Source organism: Schistocerca piceifrons, chromosome 2, assembly GCF_021461385.2.
Source record: "Schistocerca piceifrons isolate TAMUIC-IGC-003096 chromosome 2, iqSchPice1.1, whole genome shotgun sequence".
NCBI classification, from domain to species: domain Eukaryota; kingdom Metazoa; phylum Arthropoda; class Insecta; order Orthoptera; family Acrididae; genus Schistocerca; species Schistocerca piceifrons.
In genome coordinates, this window is record NC_060139.1 from 195166637 (window position 1) to 195191435 (window position 24799).

At 37.7% G+C, this 24799-nt stretch overlaps 1 protein-coding gene and 1 long non-coding RNA gene across 2 annotated transcripts in view; both read right to left on the reverse strand.

Moving 5' to 3' along the window:
- The window catches only part of LOC124775242 (TGF-beta-activated kinase 1 and MAP3K7-binding protein 3), a 526363-nt gene that overhangs the window by 50908 nt on the left and 450656 nt on the right, over positions 1-24799 (reverse strand). The window lies entirely within an intron of this gene.
- LOC124776631 overlaps positions 1-24799 on the reverse strand; it is a 36477-nt gene that overhangs the window by 4709 nt on the left and 6969 nt on the right. Inside the window, exon 2 of the long non-coding RNA XR_007015641.1 lies at positions 24281-24332. This is a non-coding gene — a long non-coding RNA (uncharacterized LOC124776631). The remainder of the gene's footprint in view (positions 1-24280; positions 24333-24799) is intronic.

Genomic DNA, 24799 nt, shown 5'->3' on the forward strand with positions numbered 1-24799 from the left:
TTGTTGAAAGACAGGTGAGGTATGAGTGGCGGCAACTTGAAATTAGCGGAGATTGAGGCCTGGCGGATAACGAGAAGAGAGGATATACTGAAGGGCAAGTTCCCATCTCCGGAGTTCGGATAGGTTGGTGTTGGTGGGAAGTATCCAGATAACCCGGACGGTGTAACACTGTGCCAAGATGTGCTGGCTGTGCACCAAGGCATGTTTAGCCACAGGGTGATCCTCATTACCAACAAACACTGTCTGCCTGTGTCCATTCATGCGAATGGACAGTTTGTTGCTGGTCATTCCCACATAGAATGCATCACAGTGTAGGCAGGTCAGTTGGTAAATCACCTGGGTGCTTACACACGTGGCTCTGCCTTTGATCGTGTACACCTTCCGGGTTACAGGACTGGAGTAGGTAGTGGTGGGAGGGTGCATGGGACAGGTTTTGCACCGGGGGCGGTTACAAGGATAGGAGCCAGAGGGTAGGGAAGGTGGTTTGGGGATTTCATAGGGATGAACTAACAGGTTATGAAGGTTAGGTGGACGGTGGAAAGACACTCTTGGCGGAGTGGGGAGGATTTCATGAAGGATGGATCTCATTTCAGGGCAGGATTTGAGGAAGTCGTATCCCACGTGTGAAAGCACCCACGTGATTTACCAACTGACCTGCCTACACTGTGATGCATTCTATGTGGGAATGACCAGCAACAAACTGTCCATTCGCATGAATGGGCACAGGCAGACAGTGTTTGTTGGTAATGAGGATCACCCTGTGGCTAAACATGCCTTGGTGCACAGCCAGCACATCTTGGCACAGTGTTACACCGTCCGGGTTATCTGGATACTTCCCACCAACACCAACCTATCCGAACTCCGGAGATGGGAACTTGCCCTTCAGTATATCCTCTCTTCTCGTCATCCGCCAGGCCTCAATCTCCGCTAATTTCAAGTTGCCGCCACTCATACCTCATCTGTCTTTCAACAACTTCTTTGCCTCTACACTTCCGCCTCGACTGACATCTCTGCCCAAACTCTTTGTCTTTAAATATGTCTGCTTGTGTCTGTATGTGTGGATGGATATGTGTGTGTGTGTGCGCGAGTGTATACCTGTCCTTTTTTCCCCCCTAAGGTAAGTCTTTCCGCTCCCGGGATTGGAATGACTCCTTACCCTCTCCCTTAAAACCCACATCCTTTCGTCTTTCCCTCTCCTTCCCTCTTTCCTGATGAGGCAACAGTTTGTTGCGAAAGCTTGAATTTTGTGTGTATGTTTGTGTTTGTTTGTGTGTCTATCGACCTGCCAGCGCTTTCGTTCGGTAAGTCACCTCATCTTTGTTTTTATATATAACATATAAAACATAAGATTGACAGAAAGTGCAAAATGGCTAAGTAGGATTGGCCAGAGGATAAATGTAAGGATGTAGAAGCATGTATCACTAGGGGGACTATAGATACCACCTACACGAAGATTAAACAGGCCTTTTCAGAAAAGAGAAGGAGCTGTATGAAAATCAACAGCTCTGATGGAAAACCAGTACTAAACAAAGAAGGGAAAGGTGGAAGGAGTAAATAGTGGGGTCGTTGCAAGGAAGATACATTTGAAGGCTATATTATGAAAATGGAAGAGGACATAGATGATGATGATACTGCAAGGAAAATTTGACAGAACAGTGAAAGACCTAAATCAAAACAAGATCCCAGGAGCAGACAACATTCCATGAGATCTATTGATATCCTTGGAGAGTCAGCCATGACAAAACTCTTCCATCTGGTGTGCAAGATGTTTGAGACTGATGATGTACTCACAGATTTCAAGAGGAATATCATAATTCCAATTCCAAATAAAGCAGGATCTGACAAGTGTGAATATTACCAAACTATCAGTTTAATAAGACATAGTTGCATAACTTAATCATAGCTAACACTTGGTTCAAGAATCATAAAAGAAGGTTGTATACATGGAAGAAGCCTGGAGATACTAGAAGGTATCAGATAGATTATATAATGGTATGACAGAGATTTAGGAACCTGGTTTTAAATTGTAAGACATATCCAGGGACAGATGTGGACTCTGACCACAATGTATTGGTTATGAACTGTAGATCAAAACTGAAGCAACTGCAAAAAGGTGGGAGCTTAAGGAGATGGGACCTGGATAAGCTGACTAAACCAGAGGTTGTACAGAGTTTCAGGGGGAGCATAAGGGAACAATTGACAGGAATGGGGGAAAGGAATACAGTAGAAGAAGAATGGATAGCTCTGAGGGATGAAGTAGTGAAGGCAGCAGAGGATCAAGTTGGTAAAAAGACGAGGGCTAGTAGAAATCCTTGGGTGACAGAAGAAATACTGAATTTAATTGATGAAAGGAGAAAATATAAAAATGCAGTAAATGAAGCAGGCAAAAAGGAATACAAACGTCTCAAAAATAAGATCGTCAGGAAGTGCAAACTGGATAAGCAGGGATGGCTGGAGGACAAATGTAAGGATGTAGAGGCTTATCTCACTAGGGGTAAGATAGATACTGCCTACAGGAAAATTAAAGAGACCTTTGGAGAAAAGAGAACCACTTGTATGAATATCAAGAGCTCAGATGTACTTGAGGACAATATTATGGAAATGGAAGAGAATGTAGATGAAGATGAAATGGGAGATACGATACTGCGTGAAGACTGCACTGAAAGACCTGAGTCGAAACAAGGCCCTGGGAGTAGACAACATTCCATTAAAACTACTGACAGCCTTGGGAGAGCCAGTCCTGACAAAACTCTACCATCTGGTGAGCGAGATGTATGAGACAGGCAAAATACCCTCAGACTTCAAGAAGAATATAATAATTCCAATCCCAAAGAAAGCAGGTGTTGACAGATGGGAAAATTACCGAACTATCAGTTTAATAAGTCACAGATGCAAAATACTAACATGAATTCTTTAGAGACGAATGGAAAATCTGGTAGAAGCTGACCTCGGGGAAGATCAGTTTGGATTCCGTAGAAATATTGGAACACGTGAGGCAATACTGACCTTATGACTTATCTTAGAAGAAAGATTAAGGAAAGGCAACCCTACATTTCTAGCATTTGTAGACTTAGAGAAAACTTTTGACAATGTTGACTGGAATACTCTCTTTCTAATTCTAAAGGTGACAGGGGTAAAATACAGGGAGCAAAAGGCTATTTACAATTTGTACAGAAACCAGATGGCAGTTATAAGAGTCGAGGGGCACGAAAGGGAAGCAGTGGTTGGGAAGGGAGTGAGACAAGGTTGTAGCCTCTCCCCGATGTTATTCAATCTGTGTATTGAGCAAGCAGTAAAGGAAACAAAAGAAAAATTCGGAATAGGTATTAAAATCCATGGAGAAGAAATAAAAACTTTGAGGTTTGCTGATGACATTCTAATTTTGTCAGAGACAGCAAAGGACTTGGAAGAGCAGTTGAACAGAATGAAAAGTGTCTTGAAAGGAGGATATAAGATGAACATCAACAAAAGCAAAATGAGGATAATGGAATGTAGTCGAATTAAGTTGGGTGATGCTGAGGGAATTAGATTACGAAATGAGACACTTAAAGTAGTAAAGGAGTTTTGCTATTTGGGGAGCAAAATAACTGATGATGGTTGAAGTAGAGAAGATGTAAAACGTAGACTGGCAATGGCAAGGAAAGTGTTTCTGAAGAAGAGAAATTTGTTAACACTGAGTATAGATTTAAGTGTCAGAAAGTCGTTTCTGAAAGTATTTGTGTGGAGTGTAGCCATGTATGGAAGTAAAACATGGACAATAAATAGTTTGGACAAGAAGAGAATAGAAGCTTTTTAAATCTGGTTCTACAGAAGAATGCTGAAGATTAGATGGGTAGATCACATAACTAATGAGGATGTATTGAATAGAATTGGGGAGAAGATGAGTTTGTGGCACAACTTGAAAGGAGAAGGGACGGGTTGGTAGGACATGTTCTGAGGCATCAAGGGATCACAAATTTAGCATTGGAGGGCAGTGTGGAGGGTAAAAATTGTAGAGGGAGCAGATTCAGAAGGATGTAGGTTGCATTAAGTACTGATAGATGAAGAAGCTTGCACAGGATAGGGTAGGATGGGGAGCTGCATCAAACCAGTCTCAGGACTGAAGACCACAACAACAACAAGACATAGTTGCAAAATACTAACATATATTCTTTACAGGCCGGCCGAAGTGGCCGTGCGGTTCCAGGCGCTGCAGTCTGGAACCGCGAGACCGCTACGGTCGCAGGTTCGAATCCTGCCTCGGGCAAGGATGTTTGTGATGTCCTTAGGTTAGTTAGGTTTAATTAGTTCTAAGTTCTAGGGGACTTATGACCTGAGAAGTTGAGTCCCATAGTGCTCAGAGCCATATATTCTTTACAGCAGAATGGAAAAACTGGTAGAAGCATACCATCGGGAAGAACAGTTTGGATTTCGGAGAAATGTAGGAACACACGAGACAATACTGACCCTATGACTTCTCTTACAAGATAGGTTAAGAAAGGTAAATCTACATTTATAGCATTTGTAGACTTAGAGAAAGCTTTTGACAGTGTTGAGTGGAATGCTCTCTTAGAAATTCTGAAGATAGCAGGGCGAAATAGGGAGCAAAAGGCTATTTACAACTTGTGCAGAAACCAGACGACAATTATAAGAATCAAGAGGTATGACAAAGAGGCAGTGGTTAAGAAGGGAGAGAGACATGATTGTAGCTCATCATAGAGGTTATTCATTCTATACAATGAGCAAGCATTAAAGAAACAAAAGAACAATCTGGAACAGGAATTAAAGGCCAAGGAGAAGAAATAAAAACTTTGAGGTTTGTCAATGACATTGTAATTCTGTCAGAGACAGAAAAGGACGGAAGAGCATTTGAGCGGAATGGACATTGTCGTAAAATGATGGTATAAGATGAACATCAACAAAAGCAAAACAAGGATAATGTAATTCTGTCAATTTAAATCAGATGATGCTGAAAGAATTACATTAGGCAACAAGACACAGTAGTAGATGAGTATTGCTATTTGGGTAGAAAAAAACTGATGATGGCCAAAGTAGTGAGGATATAAAATGTAGACTGGCAATGGCAAGAAAAGCATTTCTGAAGAAGAGAAATGTGTTAACGTTGAACACAGATTTAAATGTTAGAAAGTCTTTTTTGAAAGTGTTTTTTGGAGTGTAGCTACATATGGAAGTGAAACATAGGCGATAAACACTTTAGACAAAAGGAGACTAGAAGCCTTTGAAATGCAATGCTACAGAAGGGAAGGATAGGTTACATAACTGATGAGAAGGTACTGAATCAATTGGATAGAAAAGAAATTTGTGGCACAACCTGACAAGAAGAATGGATCTGTTGATAGGACACATAAGACATCAAGGGATCACCAATGTAGTATTGGAGGGAAGTGTTGGATACAAAAATCATAGCGGTATACCAAGAGATGACTACAGTAAGCAGACTTATAAGGATGTAAGTTGCAGTAGATGTAAGTTTCAGTAGTTATTCAGAGATGAATAGGGTTGCACAGTATAGAGTACCATGGAGAGCTACATCAAACCAGTCTTTGGACTGAAGACGACAACAACAACAACAACAACAATGAAAGAAGGTATAAACAGATAAATATGAAAGCTTCAGACAATTAATCTGGTAAGCCATGCTTATAAACTGCTGGCCAAACTAATATACAGAAGAAAAGAAAGAAAAATTGATCATATACTACAGGAAGCTCAGTTGGGTTTCAGGAAGGGAAAATTTACCAGTCCCTGGTAATGGAAAGAAAATTGAAAATATCAGGACGCCTTCCTGACATTAATGGACCTAGAGAAAATGTTAGAGAATGTAAAGTGGAACAAAATGTTCACTTTCATTAAAAGATGGGGGCTAAAGTATAGGGACAGAAAAAGAATTTACAATATCTACAAAACCCTTGGTCACAAAAGACAGGTTTGCACTCTGAAGTGTGTGAGGCAGGGTTGCAGTTTGTTTTGAAAATAGTTTAATTCTTTATTTTCCAGCACAACCACACACAATGTCAATAAGACACTACTGATTTCAGTTGCCACCAGCCATCTTCAGATGTAAAATGTGTGCAGCAGTTCACTCCAACCACTGTGAGAATCACATTGTCAATGTGGTTGGGGTCAACTATTGCATCCACTTTTTTAGTATTGGAGGATGGCTAAAACCGGTAATTTCTTGTAGAAATTGTAGAAATTATGTATGATAGTGCCAGAAAATAAACTTATTTGAACAATCACTGACACCTTTAGTATGACCAAAATATTGTTCTTTCCCAAAAGGGTAGCAGTTTATTGTTATTTTTGTTCAGCTTGTTTGGAATGAAGCAGTAAAGAAAGTGAAAGAAAATTTCAGAAGATAAATATAGGCACAAGGAGAACAGATATTACTGCAAATATCTGCAGATGACATAGCACTTCTGCTTGTTTGTAAGGAAGATTTAGAAAACCTGGTGAAAAACATGGACAACATATTTAGCTCACAATGTGGATTAAGGACAAATGGAGCAAAGAAAAGGGTGACAAATAGTAGTACAAAGCAGAATAATGCCTTCCTTGGCATTGGCAGCTACACATTAGTGGAGGAAGTGAATGAATTCTCTTCACAGACTAGCTGCCGCAAGAAAGATAATCAGAAGTTGTCTGGCACAATCAGAGAAAGCTTTCTTCAATAGAAGAGCTTTACTCATATCAGAATATGGAGCCAAGGAAGTACTTTCTGAGAGTTTACATCTGGAGCACAACATTGTGTGGACCATTGGAAGTTTGCAAAGGAAGAAACTGGAAGTATGTGACGCTGTCAAAGGATGCTAAATTTTAAGTGAATACATAAAATTAAAAAGCACTGTAAGTATAACTGAAGGTTATGGAAGACATGCACTAGAAGAAGGAAAATCTGCTGTGGAATCCACAAATAATTAACTGGATGGAGCAGTTAAGGGGGGAAATAGTATAGATAAATCAAGAGTGGAATATCTACAGCTGACTATAGAGGATGTTTGGTGCTAGTTATGAAGCGATTAGCACGAGACAGGAAAAGACTAAAGACTTAAAAGTGAGACAAAGAGAGAATCTATATCGTTACCAGTTGCATTAAAACAACTGGCACCCATCCATCTTGATCTTCTTGAGAAATAAGTCATTTATAGTGAGAAGATGAAGGATGTCTCTCAAGGTTTGTTGAAAGTTTCACTGATGCTTATGGCTTGGCAAAGTTTGCTTAGAAAGGTGTAAAGACATTTTTTGGAAAAGCAGCAATTTGCACTACTTTCTCAACATATAACATTTCATGTTTTTATTACTGTTACAATCTTTCCTGGATATATCACAATTAATGCAGTTAGTTTAATTCTATTGACTCTTATATTTTGGCAATGAATTTTACTGCTTAAGTGGAAAGCATAATAGGAATTAGAAAATTCATTCAATCCCATAAGTAGTTTGAACCTGTATTAGCTTATAGAGGGAACCATGCAAAACAATATACATATAAAACTGAATTTAATATATGAAAATCATCCAAAGCAGTCACTGAGTGTAGAAACTGAATAATAAGGATGTGTAAGTCAAATCTGAGGTTAATGTATGTAACAGTGATGCACAGTAAAATTTCTCAGGAGTATTAGAGGATTGCAACATTCACTGACAATTTAGTTTTAGATCCAATAAACCACAGTGATTTAGCTGTCAAACTAATAGTGATTGGTTTACCTGACTGTGATGGTCAAATGTTGGCAATAAGTTATACTCACTGTAGATCACAGAAAAAAAGCAGAAATCTAAATAATGACTCATGTAGTCAGAAATTACAGGAAGAGCATTGGGGTGGGATGGAGGGAGATATATTAAGCAAATAATGTAGATGGAAATCTAACTCTTTCTTAAACATGTTGCTATGGTAATCTTTGACTTTTGTTTTCTCTTAAAACAAACTGAAATTAAAGTATCTTATGATAGTAAGACAGAGCTTTACTTAATTCAGAGGACAAATTGTAGTCAAGAGTTGAAACAATATCACCACAAACATTAAAAAAGCAAAACACACACACACTATGCTAAAAAAATAAAGCACACAGGGATTATGGGAAAACATTTTGGAAGATTGTTAAAGCAGAAATAAAAAATAGCAAGCCAAATGAAATTGAGGTCCCAGAAATAGCTGTGATAGAAATGGTGACATATTAAAATCGTCAGCAGTCAAATTCAATGATGCTTCCTCACAATGATGCCAAACACTGTTTCCACCAATAAACAACCAAATCCCCATACTTTAGATTTACTTGTGCAGACACTGCAAGCACCATCAACAATATTAGTTTAAAAAATACAACCCCTAAGGAGATTAAAATTTATCAGGTAACTAAAAGGTAGTAATTTTGGTGCTCAATGACTATATTTCTAGCAGAACATTAAAATCCTTTGCTGACTTTATGCAGCTACCCTTCAATTATCTTTGTAATCAATCAATGACTCAGGGCATATTTCACATGGATTTAGCAACACCTATGTATAAAACTGGAGACAAATGAACAATTTCTAATTAAAGACCTATTTCACTCTTTCCAGGACCAGGAAGCGAGAGGAGCAGAGAGGGGAAAATACTGGTGGGTGCAATGTCAGAGAGTGATGCACAATGAGAGTGTGGGGATATGAACTGGGTGGAGGGATAGTACAGAGGGGGTGGAAGCTGTCAGGTGAAGGGTGTGGGGTCAGTGCATTACTGTGGGTTGAGGCTGTGATAATTTCAGGAACAGAGAATATGTTGTAAGGATTGGTGCCACCTGCAGAGTTCAGAAAAACTGGTGGTGGGGGGGAGGATCCAGATGGCCCTTGTTGTGAAGGAGCTATTGAAATCAAGCACGTTATTTTCAGCTGCATGTTGTACCACAGGGTGGTCCACTTTGCTCTTGACCACAGTTTGGCAGTGGCCATTCTTTCTGGTTGATAGCCAGTTGGTAGTCTCACCAATATAAAAATTGCACACTTTTTTATATTGGTATGACTATGGCTACCAACCAGCTGACCACCATGATGAATGACCACTTCTGAAATTATTCTGCTCTCAACCTATGATAACTCATTGTCCTCACAATCTCCATCTATTGTTTCTGTTTCCTATGTCTTATCAACTCCTCCCAACTCATGTGCCCTCACTCTCGTTGTGTGCTGCTCTCTGCCAACACACCCACCAGTTCTTGCCCCTCTCTGATCGTCAGCTTTCCCATTCCCCATATCCCTCTCCCCCTTCCACACAGCTTCCTGGTACCACATGCTGCATCTGGCAGGCTTTCCCTGTCACCTTCTAATCCCTGCATGCTCCACCAGACAATACTCTTCTTTTCCCTACCTTATATCCATCCCCCTTGCCTCCCCAGTCCAGATTGCTGCTTTCGTTCAATGCAAAAGCATCAGAATGGCCAGAGATAGTGGTCATGTGTGCATGAGATGTACCTGCTTGTGTGAATGTGTGTTTTTTTTTCCTTTTTTCTGAGGAAAGCTTTGGCTAAAAGTTCAGTGTGTAACAGTCTTTTCATTGTGCCTGTCTGCAACTTAATGTGTCATCTTTACAGTGAGTAGCAATCTACCCTTTTCATAATTGTTGCTATTCCTACCAGGACTTTCCATTGTTTAAAGACTTATGTGATATCCAACTAGCAAAAATGACTTGCTACCACCAGAAGTAAGCATTAATCAAGAAGCTCATATCAGTATGTTATGCCCTTAGAAGCATGTCTTATTGTCTTATGGAAGTAGCTTCTGGAGCAGCACACCTAATGTAAATGTGCAAACCACTATGAACTTCATGGCAGAGGATATGTCCCATTGTACCAGTTATAACAGTTTCTTCAAAATCTCTATGGGACACTGTCCTCTGACATTACCTTTCTTTATAGAAATAGCCGATGCCAGGAATATTTTCAAATCTTGTATAAGTGAACATTATCTCAGCTGTTCCACAGATGCCTCTGATGAAATTGGACATGTTTTTAATTTTGGCAATAACAATGTGAATTTGTGCTCTAAAGTGGAAATTGTAAAGACAGCGTGGCATAGAAGAATGGGTAAAATAAAAAAATCATAGAAACAGAAATTTCTTCATCAGTTATCACGTCAACTGGAACCCACAAAGTCAAAATTGCAGCCTCAAGAATCTTCCCCTAGACATACTGCAACCAACAATGAGAAAATGAAGATAAGTAAAAAAGTTTTTTTGTATATCTTACACCTCTCGAAGCTTTTGAAACTAATGAACAGACTAAAAATTTTCTGGTGATGTGTGGGAGGGTAAGATTACAATTGTGGGCATCATCTGGGATCAGTTGACTGGTAATGAAGTCTTGTCTGTTGCAGAAGAAGAAAGAACAGTGATTTGTGTCAATTGCAGTTTATTTGAAACTCCAATCACTCAAAGAAAGAAGATTGAGAGGTGCCCAACAAAGTTGTATCAACAGTGACAAGATACTATCAACAATGATGGACTGGATGAATTGAAAGAGGATTTTAAAACTATGATGAGGGACATCAATAAGAAAAAAGATAAGTACAAACTACTTGTGAAATAATAATAATAATTATTATTATTATTATTATTATTATTATTATTATTATTATTTTTTTTTTTTTTTTTTTTTTTTTTTTTTTTTTTTTTTTTTTTTGTGGGCTCGTGTGATTACTAGGAAAATGAATAGAGGCAAGCGCAGTGGTGATGAAGTGAAAGCTGCAGGACCCAGCCAAGACATGTTTGAATCAAGAGAAAGTGTAATCAGCAAAGAAACAGTTAAAACCGATATTTTGCAGTTGATTTTGGCAAAATTAGAACTGAAAACAATAATAAAATGGATAGGGTACAATACCAAATGTACCAACTTAGTAATCAGGTTTCAGAGCTAAAAAATGGGTTGTCAGAGGGATTAAAAATGTGACTGAAAAAGTCGGTGTCCTAGAAAATAAATTTATGGTTTTGGAAAATGAGTTAGTTGCCCAATCTGCACAAAGAATGTTAATTATGTCAGAGTTGAACAGAAGGCTGTTGTGGTAAAAATGGAACAGAACTTTACGAGTTTAGATCAAAAATTTTAGTATGCTAACTAATGTAAATGTTTTAGATCAAAAAATTTCAGCAGTTCAGGAAAATTGTATCCCAAAAATCTAGTGTTGCATGGTCCAACACTCCAATCAAAAGGTTCTGATCAGACAATTTACATCCAGTGGATTTTCTGCACCACTGTAGAGATAGTTTTGTGTCAGGCATGAGGGACAATCAAAAACTAAATTTTTTAAGTGATATCTCGAAGGCGGAGTCTTGGGTAAATCTAAATTTAAGTCACTGGAAAACATATCAAAGTTTCAAAAAGAGCTCTTTAAATAAATTTTGGTCGGAAGCTGAACAGGGGAGAATTAAAAGTGAATTTCTGAATGGTCCTAATTATAGGAATAGGAACAGTACTCTGAAAGAGTTTTGTAAGAATCAACCTAAGAAACTAACACACCTTGACAAACCATTTGACAAAATGACTTTGATTGACGCACTCAAAAGGAGATTACCAGAGTGGTTGCAGTGGGATTTAGTGCACAGACCAGACAATCGTCTTGAACAGTTTTTATGATATGTTGACAGGCTGGATAGGGCAGTAAAAAGGAACATGTACCATAACAATCAACATGATAGAGATCACAATGATAACAACTACAGAAACAGAGATAATGGTAACTTCTATCAGGGTCAAAATGTTAATAGAGACAGAAATTTTGAACATCAACAGAATAGGAATAATGGGGATAATCATGGGAAACTTAATAGGAGAAACAATCATAGAGGTAACTACTTGGGAAACAGCAGTTCGCATCAATGAAGGTCCACAGTTTTAGGGTGAGGAAACACAACAACCACAGGACCTCCAATTTACACTTGAAATAGACAATAATAACAGTGTTAATAATGTGGCACAGGTATCTGAAGTTGAACAGAAGGAACATCAGATTTCTCATTTATGTTTTGAAGCAAGTTTTGAAATACTATGTTTAATTATAGTGATGTAGGTACTAATCACAAACCAAAATGTGAGAGAAATGAGAATTTCGATGTAGTGTGTACTAATGATTTCTTCTCTTGGTCAGAAAACAGTGTTATTGATGTATGTGAAACAGGTGATGATGGAATTAGATCTGAATTAGGTGGTATTTTTGATGTAGATGTGAATGAGAGCTGTGAAATGACTGAAGATGGTAAGTCTGAGACTAGTAGCTTATTGCAAATGAATGTAGGTGAGGTGTGTGACTTTGATGGTGATGAGACTTGTGTTGTTAATGATGTTGTTGATGAAGTAATTTTGGAAGAATATGATGATGCTAGTGATGATGATGAGTATCATCATGTCTGGTGTACAAAAATATAATAATCTCATGTATGTATAAGGATGGCAGAGTTAATATTTTAAGTTTTCTAAATAATGGTCGACATGGTTCTTTGTGATTTGCAGTGCACATATTTCGCAAGATTTTTTTCTGTATTTTTAGTATCCACACTATGTCAAGTTACCCCAAAAATCAATACCATACCTAATAATGGATTCGAAGTAGCCTGTATGTGCTACTTTTCATGTGTCGATGTCAGTTGCAATTGATAATATTTGCAATGCGAATGCAAAGCTGCTCAGTTTGTTTGCCAGGCATTCAATGTGTGCCTGCCAGCTCAAACTTTTATCTACATTTAAACCTAAGAATTTTACTGAGTCAACTTCTTCTATACCTTTGTCATGTACAATCTTAATCTGCTCACATTTTGACTGTTTGGTTTTGACCTGCATCATGTGAGTCTTAGATATGCTTGGATTCAACCCATTTAGCTGAAACCAAGTTTCTAAGGTACTGAGGATACTGATCACAGATTTGGGAATTTTTTCTGAGTCCTGATCTTCGACTAAGACAGAAGTTTCATCTGTGATCAGAACTGATGGGGACCTGATATTTAATGGTAAGTCATTAACATAAAAGAGAAATAGGACTGGGCCTAATATGCAGCCTTGTGGAACACCCTGATATATTTATTTATTTATTTATTTTTTTCCCAGTCAGAAAAATAATATGTGCCATCTGAAGAAATACTAACTCTTTGCTTTCTGTTGGATAAGAAGGATTTAAGCCATTGTAGGGCACTGCTGCTAATGTCATACTTTTCAAGTTTGTAAATAAGTAATTCATGGTTTACAGAATCAAACACCTTTGTGAGATCACAGAAAATTCCTGCCACCTTTTTCTCTTGTCTAATGATGTACTTATTTTCTCAATGAAACTGTTTACTGCATCTATGGTGTTTTCCCCTGCTGAAAACCAAATTGATTGTTTAGAATAACAGAATATTTTGCAATGAAGTTTTGGATTCGTGCAACAGCAAATTTTTCAAATATTTTAGATAGGACTGGGATAGTCGAGATAGGATGATAATTTCCCATGATCACTCTTGATCCCTTCTTGAAGAGTGGTTTGACTTCAGAATATTTCAGTTCTTCTGCGAAACAGCCCTCTTCAAAACATTAATTTATTATTTGAGCTAGTGGGTTTGCAATTCTATTGTGTACCACTTTAATAACTTTGGTGGGTATTCCATCCCACCCTGCAGACTTTTTGTTTATTAATGTTAGAATATCATTTTCTGCATCCTCCACAGAAACTTTTAAGAAGTTTGTAAAGTTTTCAGAGTTTTCACCTAGGCCAAAGTGATTTACTTTGTTGTGAAAATCTGTTACATCTACATCAGAGCGCTGAAGACCTTGCTGTCGTGCGCCCACAAAACCCCTCTACTACTACATCAGACTTTTCTACATTTATAAAGAATTCATTAGAGTAATCTGGTATTTGAGTTGGATGTACAATAGTACTTCCTTCAATGTCAATTTTTGAAATTTCTTGGTTACAGGCTTTAACACCTAACTCAGATTTAATGACTGACCACATAGCCTTTGTCTTATTTTTATTATTTAATATTAGCCTGTTATTTGCCAGTTGTTTCGCTGCCCTGACAACTCTTTTAAATATGGTTGTATAGAGTCTTACATGTTTAATGAAATCAATATCTTTGTTATACTTCAGTACTCTGTACAATTGCCTTTTCCGTACACTGGAAATTTTTATGCCCTGGGTAATCCACTTTACTTTATTTATTATTTTATTGCTGCAGAGTCTAGGTGGAAATCATTTGAGTTACAATGATCAAAAGGCCATGTTTTCTCTTTTAGCTTCTCACTAAATGTTAGCAAGTTTTCTTTGCTAAAGTTCTTGCTCATATGGGTTCTCATATGTCTAATAACAAAGATGATGATTCAGATTTTGGATGTCCTTACATTAAGATTAAGATTGATCAATGGGAAGAGAACTGCTTGATTGATTTGTGGTATATCTGAACAATTTAAAGACAAGATCCAGTTTAGTAAGAATTTTGTGGAAATGTCCATTACACATGTAAAGATAAGAGGAGCTACAGGTAAGCAAAGCAAGTATGTAAAATGTCAAGTACTGTTAACATTTAGTACATAGAGGACAAGACCTATGAACATGAATGCACACTGATACCTATTCTAGAAGAAAATATACACTATGTTAGTAAATTTATAAGACTATATAACTGTATTTTGTTTGTCTGGAATTTAGTATGTAAGATCATATGATTTCTACAGTTCTGTCTTATCTATTGATTGAGTTAAAATCTCTGATACAGTATATAATTATGTGCTGTAATATATTTGTGCTTTAGAATTTGATACATATATGCCATGAGGCAAAATGAATAGATGCTTTTGCAATTTTGAAATGGGACAATGTTCATAATCTGTACTGCAGAAATTAGGAATAGTATCATAGTATAATCTGTCTGTATCACTTTGTTAGTTAATTTTCTTCTTTCATTTCACTTAACTCTGTTTTTTTAATCATTTCTGATATAAATCCCCCTAACTGACTTTGAAAAATGAATAGGGAGAGCATATTTCATGTGATGTGAAAAAGGTATTGAACAGCTTATTTGGTACACAAAACAATGTTTCAAGATTTGATGTGGATGCTAGACAGGAAGTTATTTATCCATTGGAGCATGTGATGAGAACTCTAAGGAGAAAAATGAGAGATGTGGGCGGATCCACTCCCCACACTGCTGTATGTATGTACTCTGCTGAACCAGTCAGCTTGCTAGATGTCATGGGTGCTGGGTGATGTACTCAGGCATCTGTCAATTACATCAGTGTTGTATATTTGTGAATTGTTAGCCAAGACTGCTAAAGACAGTGTTATTTCACATAAATGCATGTTTTTTCAAGTAGCGGTATTGACTTTCCAATACATTATGTAACTTTAAATCTGCATGTATTTTTTTTATCAATTGTAAATGAATCTTCTAGGGTTTTATTTATGTAGGTTAGTTTGTATGGACAACTAGCAAATAGTGCGGAAGACATTTACTAGTATAGACAATATAACAAGATGAATACATGTCTGCTTTTATACACTGAGTTTGGCCCTCAAGATACTCGATTATGTCATCATTCAAAGCTAACTATGACTCTATTTACCTGTATTTATCCTGAGTAGTGCAATACTGTATCTGATTGGAACTTGAGTTGTGGGCAGATTCATGCTTAACTCTGCTTTGGTGCCCCTGATGTACACCTATTGATTGAGGCTACATGCTTCTTAAAATTACTCTTTGCATATAATTGAACATATTGATATGATTATTCAAACATTATGAATCACCTCGAAGGGAACGATCTATTGATACGTAATCATCATGGTTTCAGAAAACATCGTTCTTGTGCAACGCAGCTAGCTCTTTATTCACACGAAGTAATGGCCGCTGTCGACAGGGGATCTCAAGTTGATTCCATATTTCTAGATTTCCGGAAAGCTTTTGACACCGTTCCTCACAAGCAACTTCTAATCAAGCTGCAGGCCTATGGGGTATCGTCTCAGTTGTGCGACTGGATTCATGATTTCCTGTCAGAAAGGTCGCAGTTCGTAGTAATAGACGGCAAATCATTGAGTAAAACTGAAGTGATATCAGGTGTTCCCCAGGGAAGTGTCCTGGGACCTCTGCTGTTCCTGATCTATATAAATGACCTGGGTGACAATCTGAGCAGTTCTCTTAGGTTGTTCACAGATGATGCTGTAATTTACCATCTAGTAAGGTCATCCGAAGACCAGTATGAGTTGCAAAGTGATTTAGAAAAGATTGCTGTATGGTGTGGCAGGTGGCAGTTGACGCTAAATAACAAAAAGTGTGAGGTGATCCACATGAGTTCTAAAAGAAATCCATTGGAATTTGATTACTTGATAAATAGTACAATTCTCAAGGCTGTCAATTCAACTAACTACCTGGGTGTAAAAATTACAAACAACTTCAGTTGGAATGACCACATAGATAATATTGTGGGGAAGGCGAGCCAAAGGTTGCGTTTCATTGGCAGGACACTTAGAAGATGCAACAAGTCCACTAAAGAGACAGCTTACATTACACTCGTTCGTCCTCTGTTAGAATATTGCTGCGCGGTGTGGGATCCTTACCAGGTGGGATTGACGGAGGACATCGAAAGGGTGCAAAAAAGGGCAGTTCATTTTGTATTATCACATAATAGGGGAGAGAATGTGGCAGATATGACATGCGAGTTGGGATGGAAGTCATTAAAGCAAAGACATTTTTTGTCGCGGTGAGATCTACTTATGAAATTTCAGTCACCAACTTTCTCTTCTGAATGCGAAAATATTTTGTTGAGCCCAACCTACATGGGTAGGAATGATCATCAAAATAAAATAAGAGAAATCAGAGCTTGAACAGAAAGGTTTAGGTTTTCATTTTTCCCGCGCTGTTCGGGAGTGGAATGGTAGGGAGATAGTATGATTGTGGTTCGATGAACCCTCTGCCAAGCACTTAAATGTGAATTGCAGAGTAATCATGTAGATGTAGATGTAGATTATGAACTTTTTTTCATTTTATAGTGTCGAAACATTTTTTGCCGGTTTGTACTCGGTTTGGATTCATGGGTCAGTCACCACATCGTAAACTTAGGCCCTAATACAAGGTGAACAACTTTGCTTCCGCCGTTTGCCGATAGGTGGCAACAAAAGTAAGTAGAGTTCGAAAGAAACAAATCACAGACATCAGGCAGTTAGCTTGGACCTCAGTCAACATAAACTCATTTAAACATTAGTCGATTTTTGTCTGCATCATGAAGTTGTTCTTGATTGAAAATATCAGTTTACAAGCCTAATTCTTGTCATTTGTTGGAGGTGTTACTCTTATGTTTTAATATGAAGAAAACAGCAGCTGAGTCTCATCGAATGCTCTCAAGTACATATGGTAAGGATGCTATTAGTGAAAGAACGTGTCATGAGTGGTTTCAACGCTTCAAGAACGGTGATTTTAACATAATAGACTGGCATAGTGGTGGAAGAGAGAATGTTTTTGAAGATGTAGAATTGGAGACATTGCTGAGTGAAGACTCACATCAAACTCAAGAAGAATTGGCATGATTAGTGGGAGTGACAGAGCAAGCCATTTCAAAATGTCTCAAGGCTATGGGTATGATTCAGAAAGATGGAACTTTGGGTCCTGTGTGAGATGAAACCAAGAGACATTGAACGGCATTTGTGTGTTTGTGAACAGTTGCTTCAGAGGCAAAAACGGAAGGGATTTCTGCATCACACTGTGACCAAGGACAAAAAATGGGTCCATTACAATAACCCAAAATGCAAAAAATCATTAGGATATCCCAGCTATGCTTCCACATCGACAGCCAAACCGATTATTCATGGCTCCAAGATCATGTTCTGCATTTGGTGGGACCAGCTCAGTGTTGTGTACTATGAGGTGTTAAAACCAAGTGAAACAATCACAGGTGCTCGTTATTGAATGCAATTAATGCATTTGAGCAGAGCATTAAAAGACATTGCTCCCTCTGACTATCACCTGATTAGATCAATGGCACATGGCCTGGCTCACCAACACTTCCAATCTCATGAAGAAGTCACAAATTGGATCAATTCGTGGATCACTTCAAAGATGAACAATTTTTTCAATGCGGGATTCGTACACTGCCCAAAAGATTGGAGATAGTAGTGGCCAGTGATGGAAAAAACTTTGAATGATACATGTGTAACCAATTTGTTTCATTAAAGCCTCAAAAGTTAGGGAAAAAATGGCAGAAGCATGAGTCAACAAATCCTCAAATACTCTGGTTTATGTGGCTGATTGATTTTGTGTTATATGCCTACTCATGGTTGAGCATATTCTTCTGGTCTGTACCTGTCATTGTGAGTTTTTTGAGTCGGCTCACTCATAGTACACTTAGGCTCTGAAATTTTTCTCTTCTCTTTTAAAGACTTTATGGATGTAAACTTACAATTTGTAATTCTAACAATTTATCATATCTCTGTATTTATTTGTATAGTTTAGAGTTGCAATGTTGTAGTATTGACCTTTCAATTGTCTTGTGACTTGTTCCACAGATCTGAATACCATATCCTGATATAGGTATAGATTGTGACTGGTATAATAGATATTTTTCTTGTGTTCTATGTAATATGTTATGTATCAGATACTTCTATACGTCTGTAATCTATCTCTAGGGATAATTTTTTGCACTGTTTGGCAAGCCTTGTAGTCTGCCACAATTACCTTCCCTTATAGAAATAGCCGATACCAGGGATATTTTCAAATTTTGTATAGGTGAACATTATCTTGGCTGTTTCACTGAAAGAGTTTCATGTGATTTTGTATAAGATGTGTTGTGTTTCAGGCTGATGTGTATAAAAAGAAATTAATTTGTTACAATCAATAGTTAAAGGCTCTGTTTGTATAGCTTGAATTATTCTTCTTTTAGAAATATTTGGGATTACAAAACATCTGGCATACTTAAAATTCATATTATTAATTGCACAATCTAATGCTAATCATTAAATTTATTTCTGGATTCACTTACAAAATAATGATATAACTTGGTGATGATTCTTCTTTTGTCAAGAAAGTTTGTAAACTATTTTGTTTTGTAAACTGTTTGGAATGTGTTAGTACCGCAGAATGAATTTAGTAGTAGTAGTAGTAGTAGTAGTGGGCATGCCTCTGATGAAATTGGACATGTTTTTTAATTTTGGCAATAACAATGTGAATTTGTTTTCGAAAGTGGAGATTGTAAAGACAGTGTGACATAGAAGAATGGGTAAAATAAAAAAGTCATAGAAACAGAAATTTCTTCATCAATTATCTTGTCAACTGGAACTCACAAAGTGAAAATTACAGCCTCAAGAATCTACCCGTAGATGTACTGCAGCCAAGAAAAAGAAAATGAAGATAAGTAAAACAGTTTTTTTGTGTATCTTACGCCTCTCGAAGCTCTTGTAACTAATGAATTGACTGAAAATTTATTGGTGATGTGTGGGAGGGTAAGATTACAAGTGATACATATGGGTAGCAGTATATTTACAAAATCATCAGTTAAAGCCCATTCTTGAAACTTTATTTCTAGACTTTCTCAGGACAGTTTACATCTGTTGTCAGTAGTCTGCCAGTTTAGTTTCTTCAGCATCTCTGTAACACTTTTGCATGGTCAAACAAACCAATGACCATTCATATTGCCATTCTCTGTATATGTTCAATATTCCCTGTCAGTCCTATTGGGTATGGATCCCTCACACTTGAGCAATATTCTAGAGTGGGTCGCACGTGTGATTTGTAAGCAATCTCCTTCATACACTGACTGCACTTCCACAGTATTCCACCAATAAACCAAAGTCTATCACTGTCTTTACTTGCAACTGAACCTAAGTGATCTTCCATTTCATATCTCTATGAAGTGTCATGCCCAGGTATTTGTATGAGATGGCTGATTCCAGCTGTGACCCATTGATGTTATTGTCATAGGATATTATGCTTTTTCATTTTGTGCAGAGCGCAGTTTCACATTTCTGAACATTTAAAGCAAGTTACTGATGTTTGCACAACTTTGAAATCTTATCAAAATCTGACTGAATATTTAAGCAGTTTATTTGAGACAGTACTTGATTATAGATACATGCATCATCTGCAAGATCATTAATGTACAACATGAACAGCAAGGGTCCCAACACACTTCCCTGGGCTGCATCCATAGTTACTTCTGTATCTGACATTGGCTGTCCAACCAAGAAAACATGCTGAATCCTCTCAACCAAGATGTCCTCAATCCAGTCACAAATTTCACTTGTACCCCATATGATTGAACTTTTGACAACAAGCATAGATGTGATACTGAGTCAAATGCTTTTCAGAATTCAAGAAACACTGCATCTACATGGCTGCCTTCATCCAAAGCTTTCAGTATGTCATGTGAGAAAATTGCAAGTTGAGTTTCTCATGAATGATGTTTTTAGTATCTATGCTGGTTGGGATGGATGCAGTCATTCTGTTCAAGATACCTCATTACATTTGAGCTCAAAATATGTTCTAAGATTCTACAAGTGGATGTTAAGGATATTGGGTGGTATTACCACTGTTGTTAACAGATGTGACTTGTGCTCTCTTCAAACTACTGGTCACAGTTTTTTGTTTGAGGGATCTATGATGGATTGTAGTTAGGAGAGGGCCACTAATTCAGTACAGAATCTGACATGGATTCCACCGGGCCCTGGAGCTTTGTTCAATTTTAATGATTTCAGATGTTTCCCAACACCACTGACACTAATACCCATTTCATTCATCTGTTTAGTGGTACAAGGATCGAATTGTAGAAATTCTCCTATGGTTTCCTTTGTAAAGGAACACTGGAAAACAGAGATAAGCTGTTCACTTTTGCTTTGCTATCCTCAATTTCAGTTCCTGCTCATTCTCTGGGGACTTGATACTAACTTTGGTGCCACTAACAACCTTTATATATGACCAGATTTTTTTGGGGTTTCGCGAAAGATCATTTGACAATATTCTGCTATGATAATCATAAAAGGCATCACACATTGCTCTCTTGACAGCCAAATGTGTTTCACACAGCTTCTCTCTGTCTACAGTCCTATGCTTTATTTTACACCTATTAAATAAAGTGTTTATTCATCAGAAGTGACCAATGAGAATATTATGTAAAATATGTAATAGCACTTCTCAAATTTTTTACTCACTTCCCAATTTATTAACTCCTTAGTGTATTTTGTTACAAAAAACTCACTTTAAGCTGAACAGTGATGTATATAAACACAACGCAAGATACAAAATAATTTCCATGTAGACTTTGTCTCCTTGTGAATAGAATGAAATATGAAAGACTGGGAAATTATGAACTACAGATTGAAAGGAAGGAGAGATGCAAGTTGACAAAGGAAATGATGGACATGAATCCTATGAAGATGGCACAAGCATATGCCTAATCCTTGTACGTAACATGACAATGATGATGGCTTTGCCTCCTTGTCTAGGGTTCAGAGCGGAGGTATGTACTCTGGTGCACAAGTATTTAAGAATCTCCTACACACAAAGAAGAGAACTGACAATCTCAACCTGTTCAAAAGACAACTTAAAACATACATTAGTAGCTACAAAGCTGTGTTCAGTGTACAATTGCACTAAACTAGGCCTACTGTAAATAGGACTTTTTGTTAAAAGATGCATAGTAAGTAACTACTTTCTTTAAAAAATTCCAATGTAATCAAATAAATATTAAGCTCCCTATATGAAATAAACATCAGCCATTTGGTATAACTGAAGAGGCAACAAAAGCAGAAGTTTTCTTTCTAGTATGCTCAAATAAATGTAGCTAGCAGAAGCACAAATAGTATTATCAGTATAGTTTTAGTTTATTGTTAATAATCACTATGCAGATTAAGTTTCTGTGATTTGCCTCTCTTCTGTTAATGTATATCCCGAAGGTTTTTCCTTCTTAGTGGGGCTGATGGAAAGTAATGAACAAATGAATGAAGTATTACAGTCTTCCAGAGCATATTAAGTGTCATGTAGGTAATGACATGGAGTTTATGACTAAGTTTAAGAACCTTTTGTTATGCAGCTCCTTCTATTCCATTGGAGAGTATCTCCGCATAAACTTTTAAAAGTACTGTCTTAAGTTATATTATAAATATCATGTAATACAACAGCCTTTCATAATGTTAAGCTATTTCAGTGTATTACATTGTACTAATTGTACCTCATAAAATGTTCATCATTGACTTCTTTCTACATGCCTGAGACCTCTCTCTGCAGAATCGATAGAATATGACCAATGCAATGTAATAAAATGTAACACTACCTTGAAAATTTCATGTATTGATACTGTATCTTAATGTGTATTATAATTTAATAATATATATGTCATTATTTCTGAGAAATTAATTTTCATAGCTGTATTGCATTTTTTAACAGGCATCTTAATTTACCAGGCAGTTTTTGTTAATATTTGCATAGACATACCAGTAAGATTGTTGTTTATTAAATACATTCTCACAACAATCAGGGAAATTCAAGGACAGATTAATGCATAAAATAAGAGAAAGGCAACCACTCACCTACAGCAGATCAATGCGTGGAGCACAGAAACACTTAACAGAAAACAGCATTCACACTAGCTTTTGAGCACTACGTCTTTTTCTAACAGAAGTACACACATGCGCACACACAACTACACAGGTCCCCAAATGTACATTCCTGTGGTCATGAGAAGACTGATTATTGATACTTGATTACTGAAAGCAGTTGCCTGAGCTGGTGGAGGTAGGAAGGGGTAAGGAAGAATTCAAGGAGGGAGTAGTGAGAAAGTGGTAAGTCTGACTCTGTGGCCACACAAAAAGATGAAAAGAGTACAGAGCAAAAAGAGATTTAGGAAGAGGGAGAGGGGGGAAGGGAGGGCAAAAAGGAGATGGGGAAAAAGTGTGAAAAGTGAAGATGAAAAGGGAGAAAGGAAGGGGTGAGAAAAGGGAGAAGTGTTGAAAAGTGGAGAGAGAGAGAGAGGGGGGGGGGGGGGGTGGAGGAGGGAAGGAGAAAGTCCACAGGGTGGAAGCAGAAGAGGAAGAGTAATGGAAGAAGGCAGTGCAAAATCTGAATGGAGAAGAAGTGGTGTGCACAGAAGGAAGAAAGTTTTGTGCCCTCACAATCCCCCTGGCCTCAACCTCCACTAGCCTGTTCTCACTGCCTGCCCTTAACTTTTCCCTTCTTCTTTCTGTCTTCCCAACTCCTTCTCCATCCAGATTGCACTCTGCCTTCTCCCACCACACTTCCAACCCCCCATGTGGGAATTCTCTCTCTTCTCTCCCACCCCTTTCAACTCCTCTCTCTTCTCTTGGCCCTCTGTTTCTTCATTTTCATCTTCAGCTTTCTGTCTCTTTCCCCTCCACTTTTCCCCTCCCTTCCTTCCCATCTCCCTCTTCCTGTATTTCATTTTTTCTAATCTCTGTACTCTTTTCATATTGTTGTGCAGCTGTGGAATCATCTGTCCAAAGACCTGCCCCTGTCCTGCTACCCCCTCCTTGTGTCCAACTGAACCCCTCCCCACCTCTATCAGCTCAGGCAACTGCCTGCAATTATCAAGTATCAATAATTAGTCTTTCTATGGCCACGAGAGCATATGTTTGAATGTCTGTGTGTGAATGTGTGTACTTCTGGTGGAAAAAGAGCTAGTACTCAAAAGCTGAGATGAATATTGTTTTCTGTGCTTCACACATCAATTTGCAATAGGTGAATGGTTGCCTTTCCCTTGTTTTATATATTAAATATGTTCTTATGATTCATTTGTTCATTTGCATCATTTGGAAAAAAGCCATTAGACACCAGTAATACTTCCTGTTGATATTTGTTTTATGGGTATTAGGCCATGGTCCAAGGCATATTTCTCTGCCTAATGTTTCGTCCTCCTATGCTGGACCCATCATCAGAAACTTTAACAACTCAGAAAGCAGTTACGATATCGAACAAGCTCAGCAAGTTCGGTTTGCTGGGTTTGCTTGAGATTGTAACTGCTTTTTGAGCTGTTATAGCCTCCGATAATAACCCCAGTATTGGAAGAGTAGGCAGAGAAATATGCCTTGGACAAAGGCATAATGCCCATAAAACAAATATCACTGAAAAAGCAAATACTGCCACCGACAGTCTGCACTGTATGATTAGATAGTACTGCCTGATGCACTGTGGAAATTTGATATTTTATTAATAAAAACTATTACCTCTATCATCAAAGTGTGAGAAGTCTATTTGTGGGTTACTACTATGCTCTTGGAGGATAAAACATGCTGGTATAGCTGCAGTACCTTGTGTTAAGTTAGCAGACAAAACAGAAGCGAATAGTACCTTGGGCAGCCTCCACCAAACAAGCTTCAGACAACCCAACTGCGAAGCACTCCTAGAACAAAGAAATTATTTGCAGCCTGCTAACTATTATAATGCCAACAACTATATGTGAAACATGTCAAGCTGTACCTGAATATTAAGATAACTGTTATTAAATCATCATGAAGTACCATTTGTAATGGGAGAAAAGACAGTGCACTACAACAGTTAGAGAATTTCACATTTCTCTTGGATATCTGGAAATGGAAAGTAATGGGGACATGCAACAAGTGCAAGTTCCATTTCCTGTATAACAAGCCAAACTGAAGGAACAAGGTTTAGGGTTTAACATCTATTGACATTGAAGTTCACTGGAATTTGTGGTGGCATATGGTTGGGCACTGAATGTACAACATGTGTGGCCTTTGATTTATGTGTACTGATGAAAAAGAAAAGTTAAAATTCATCCATGTTTTTATGTAACAGTGATTTATTAAGGCTTGCTAGAGAATATGAACTACTTTCACAATGTTGTTACTT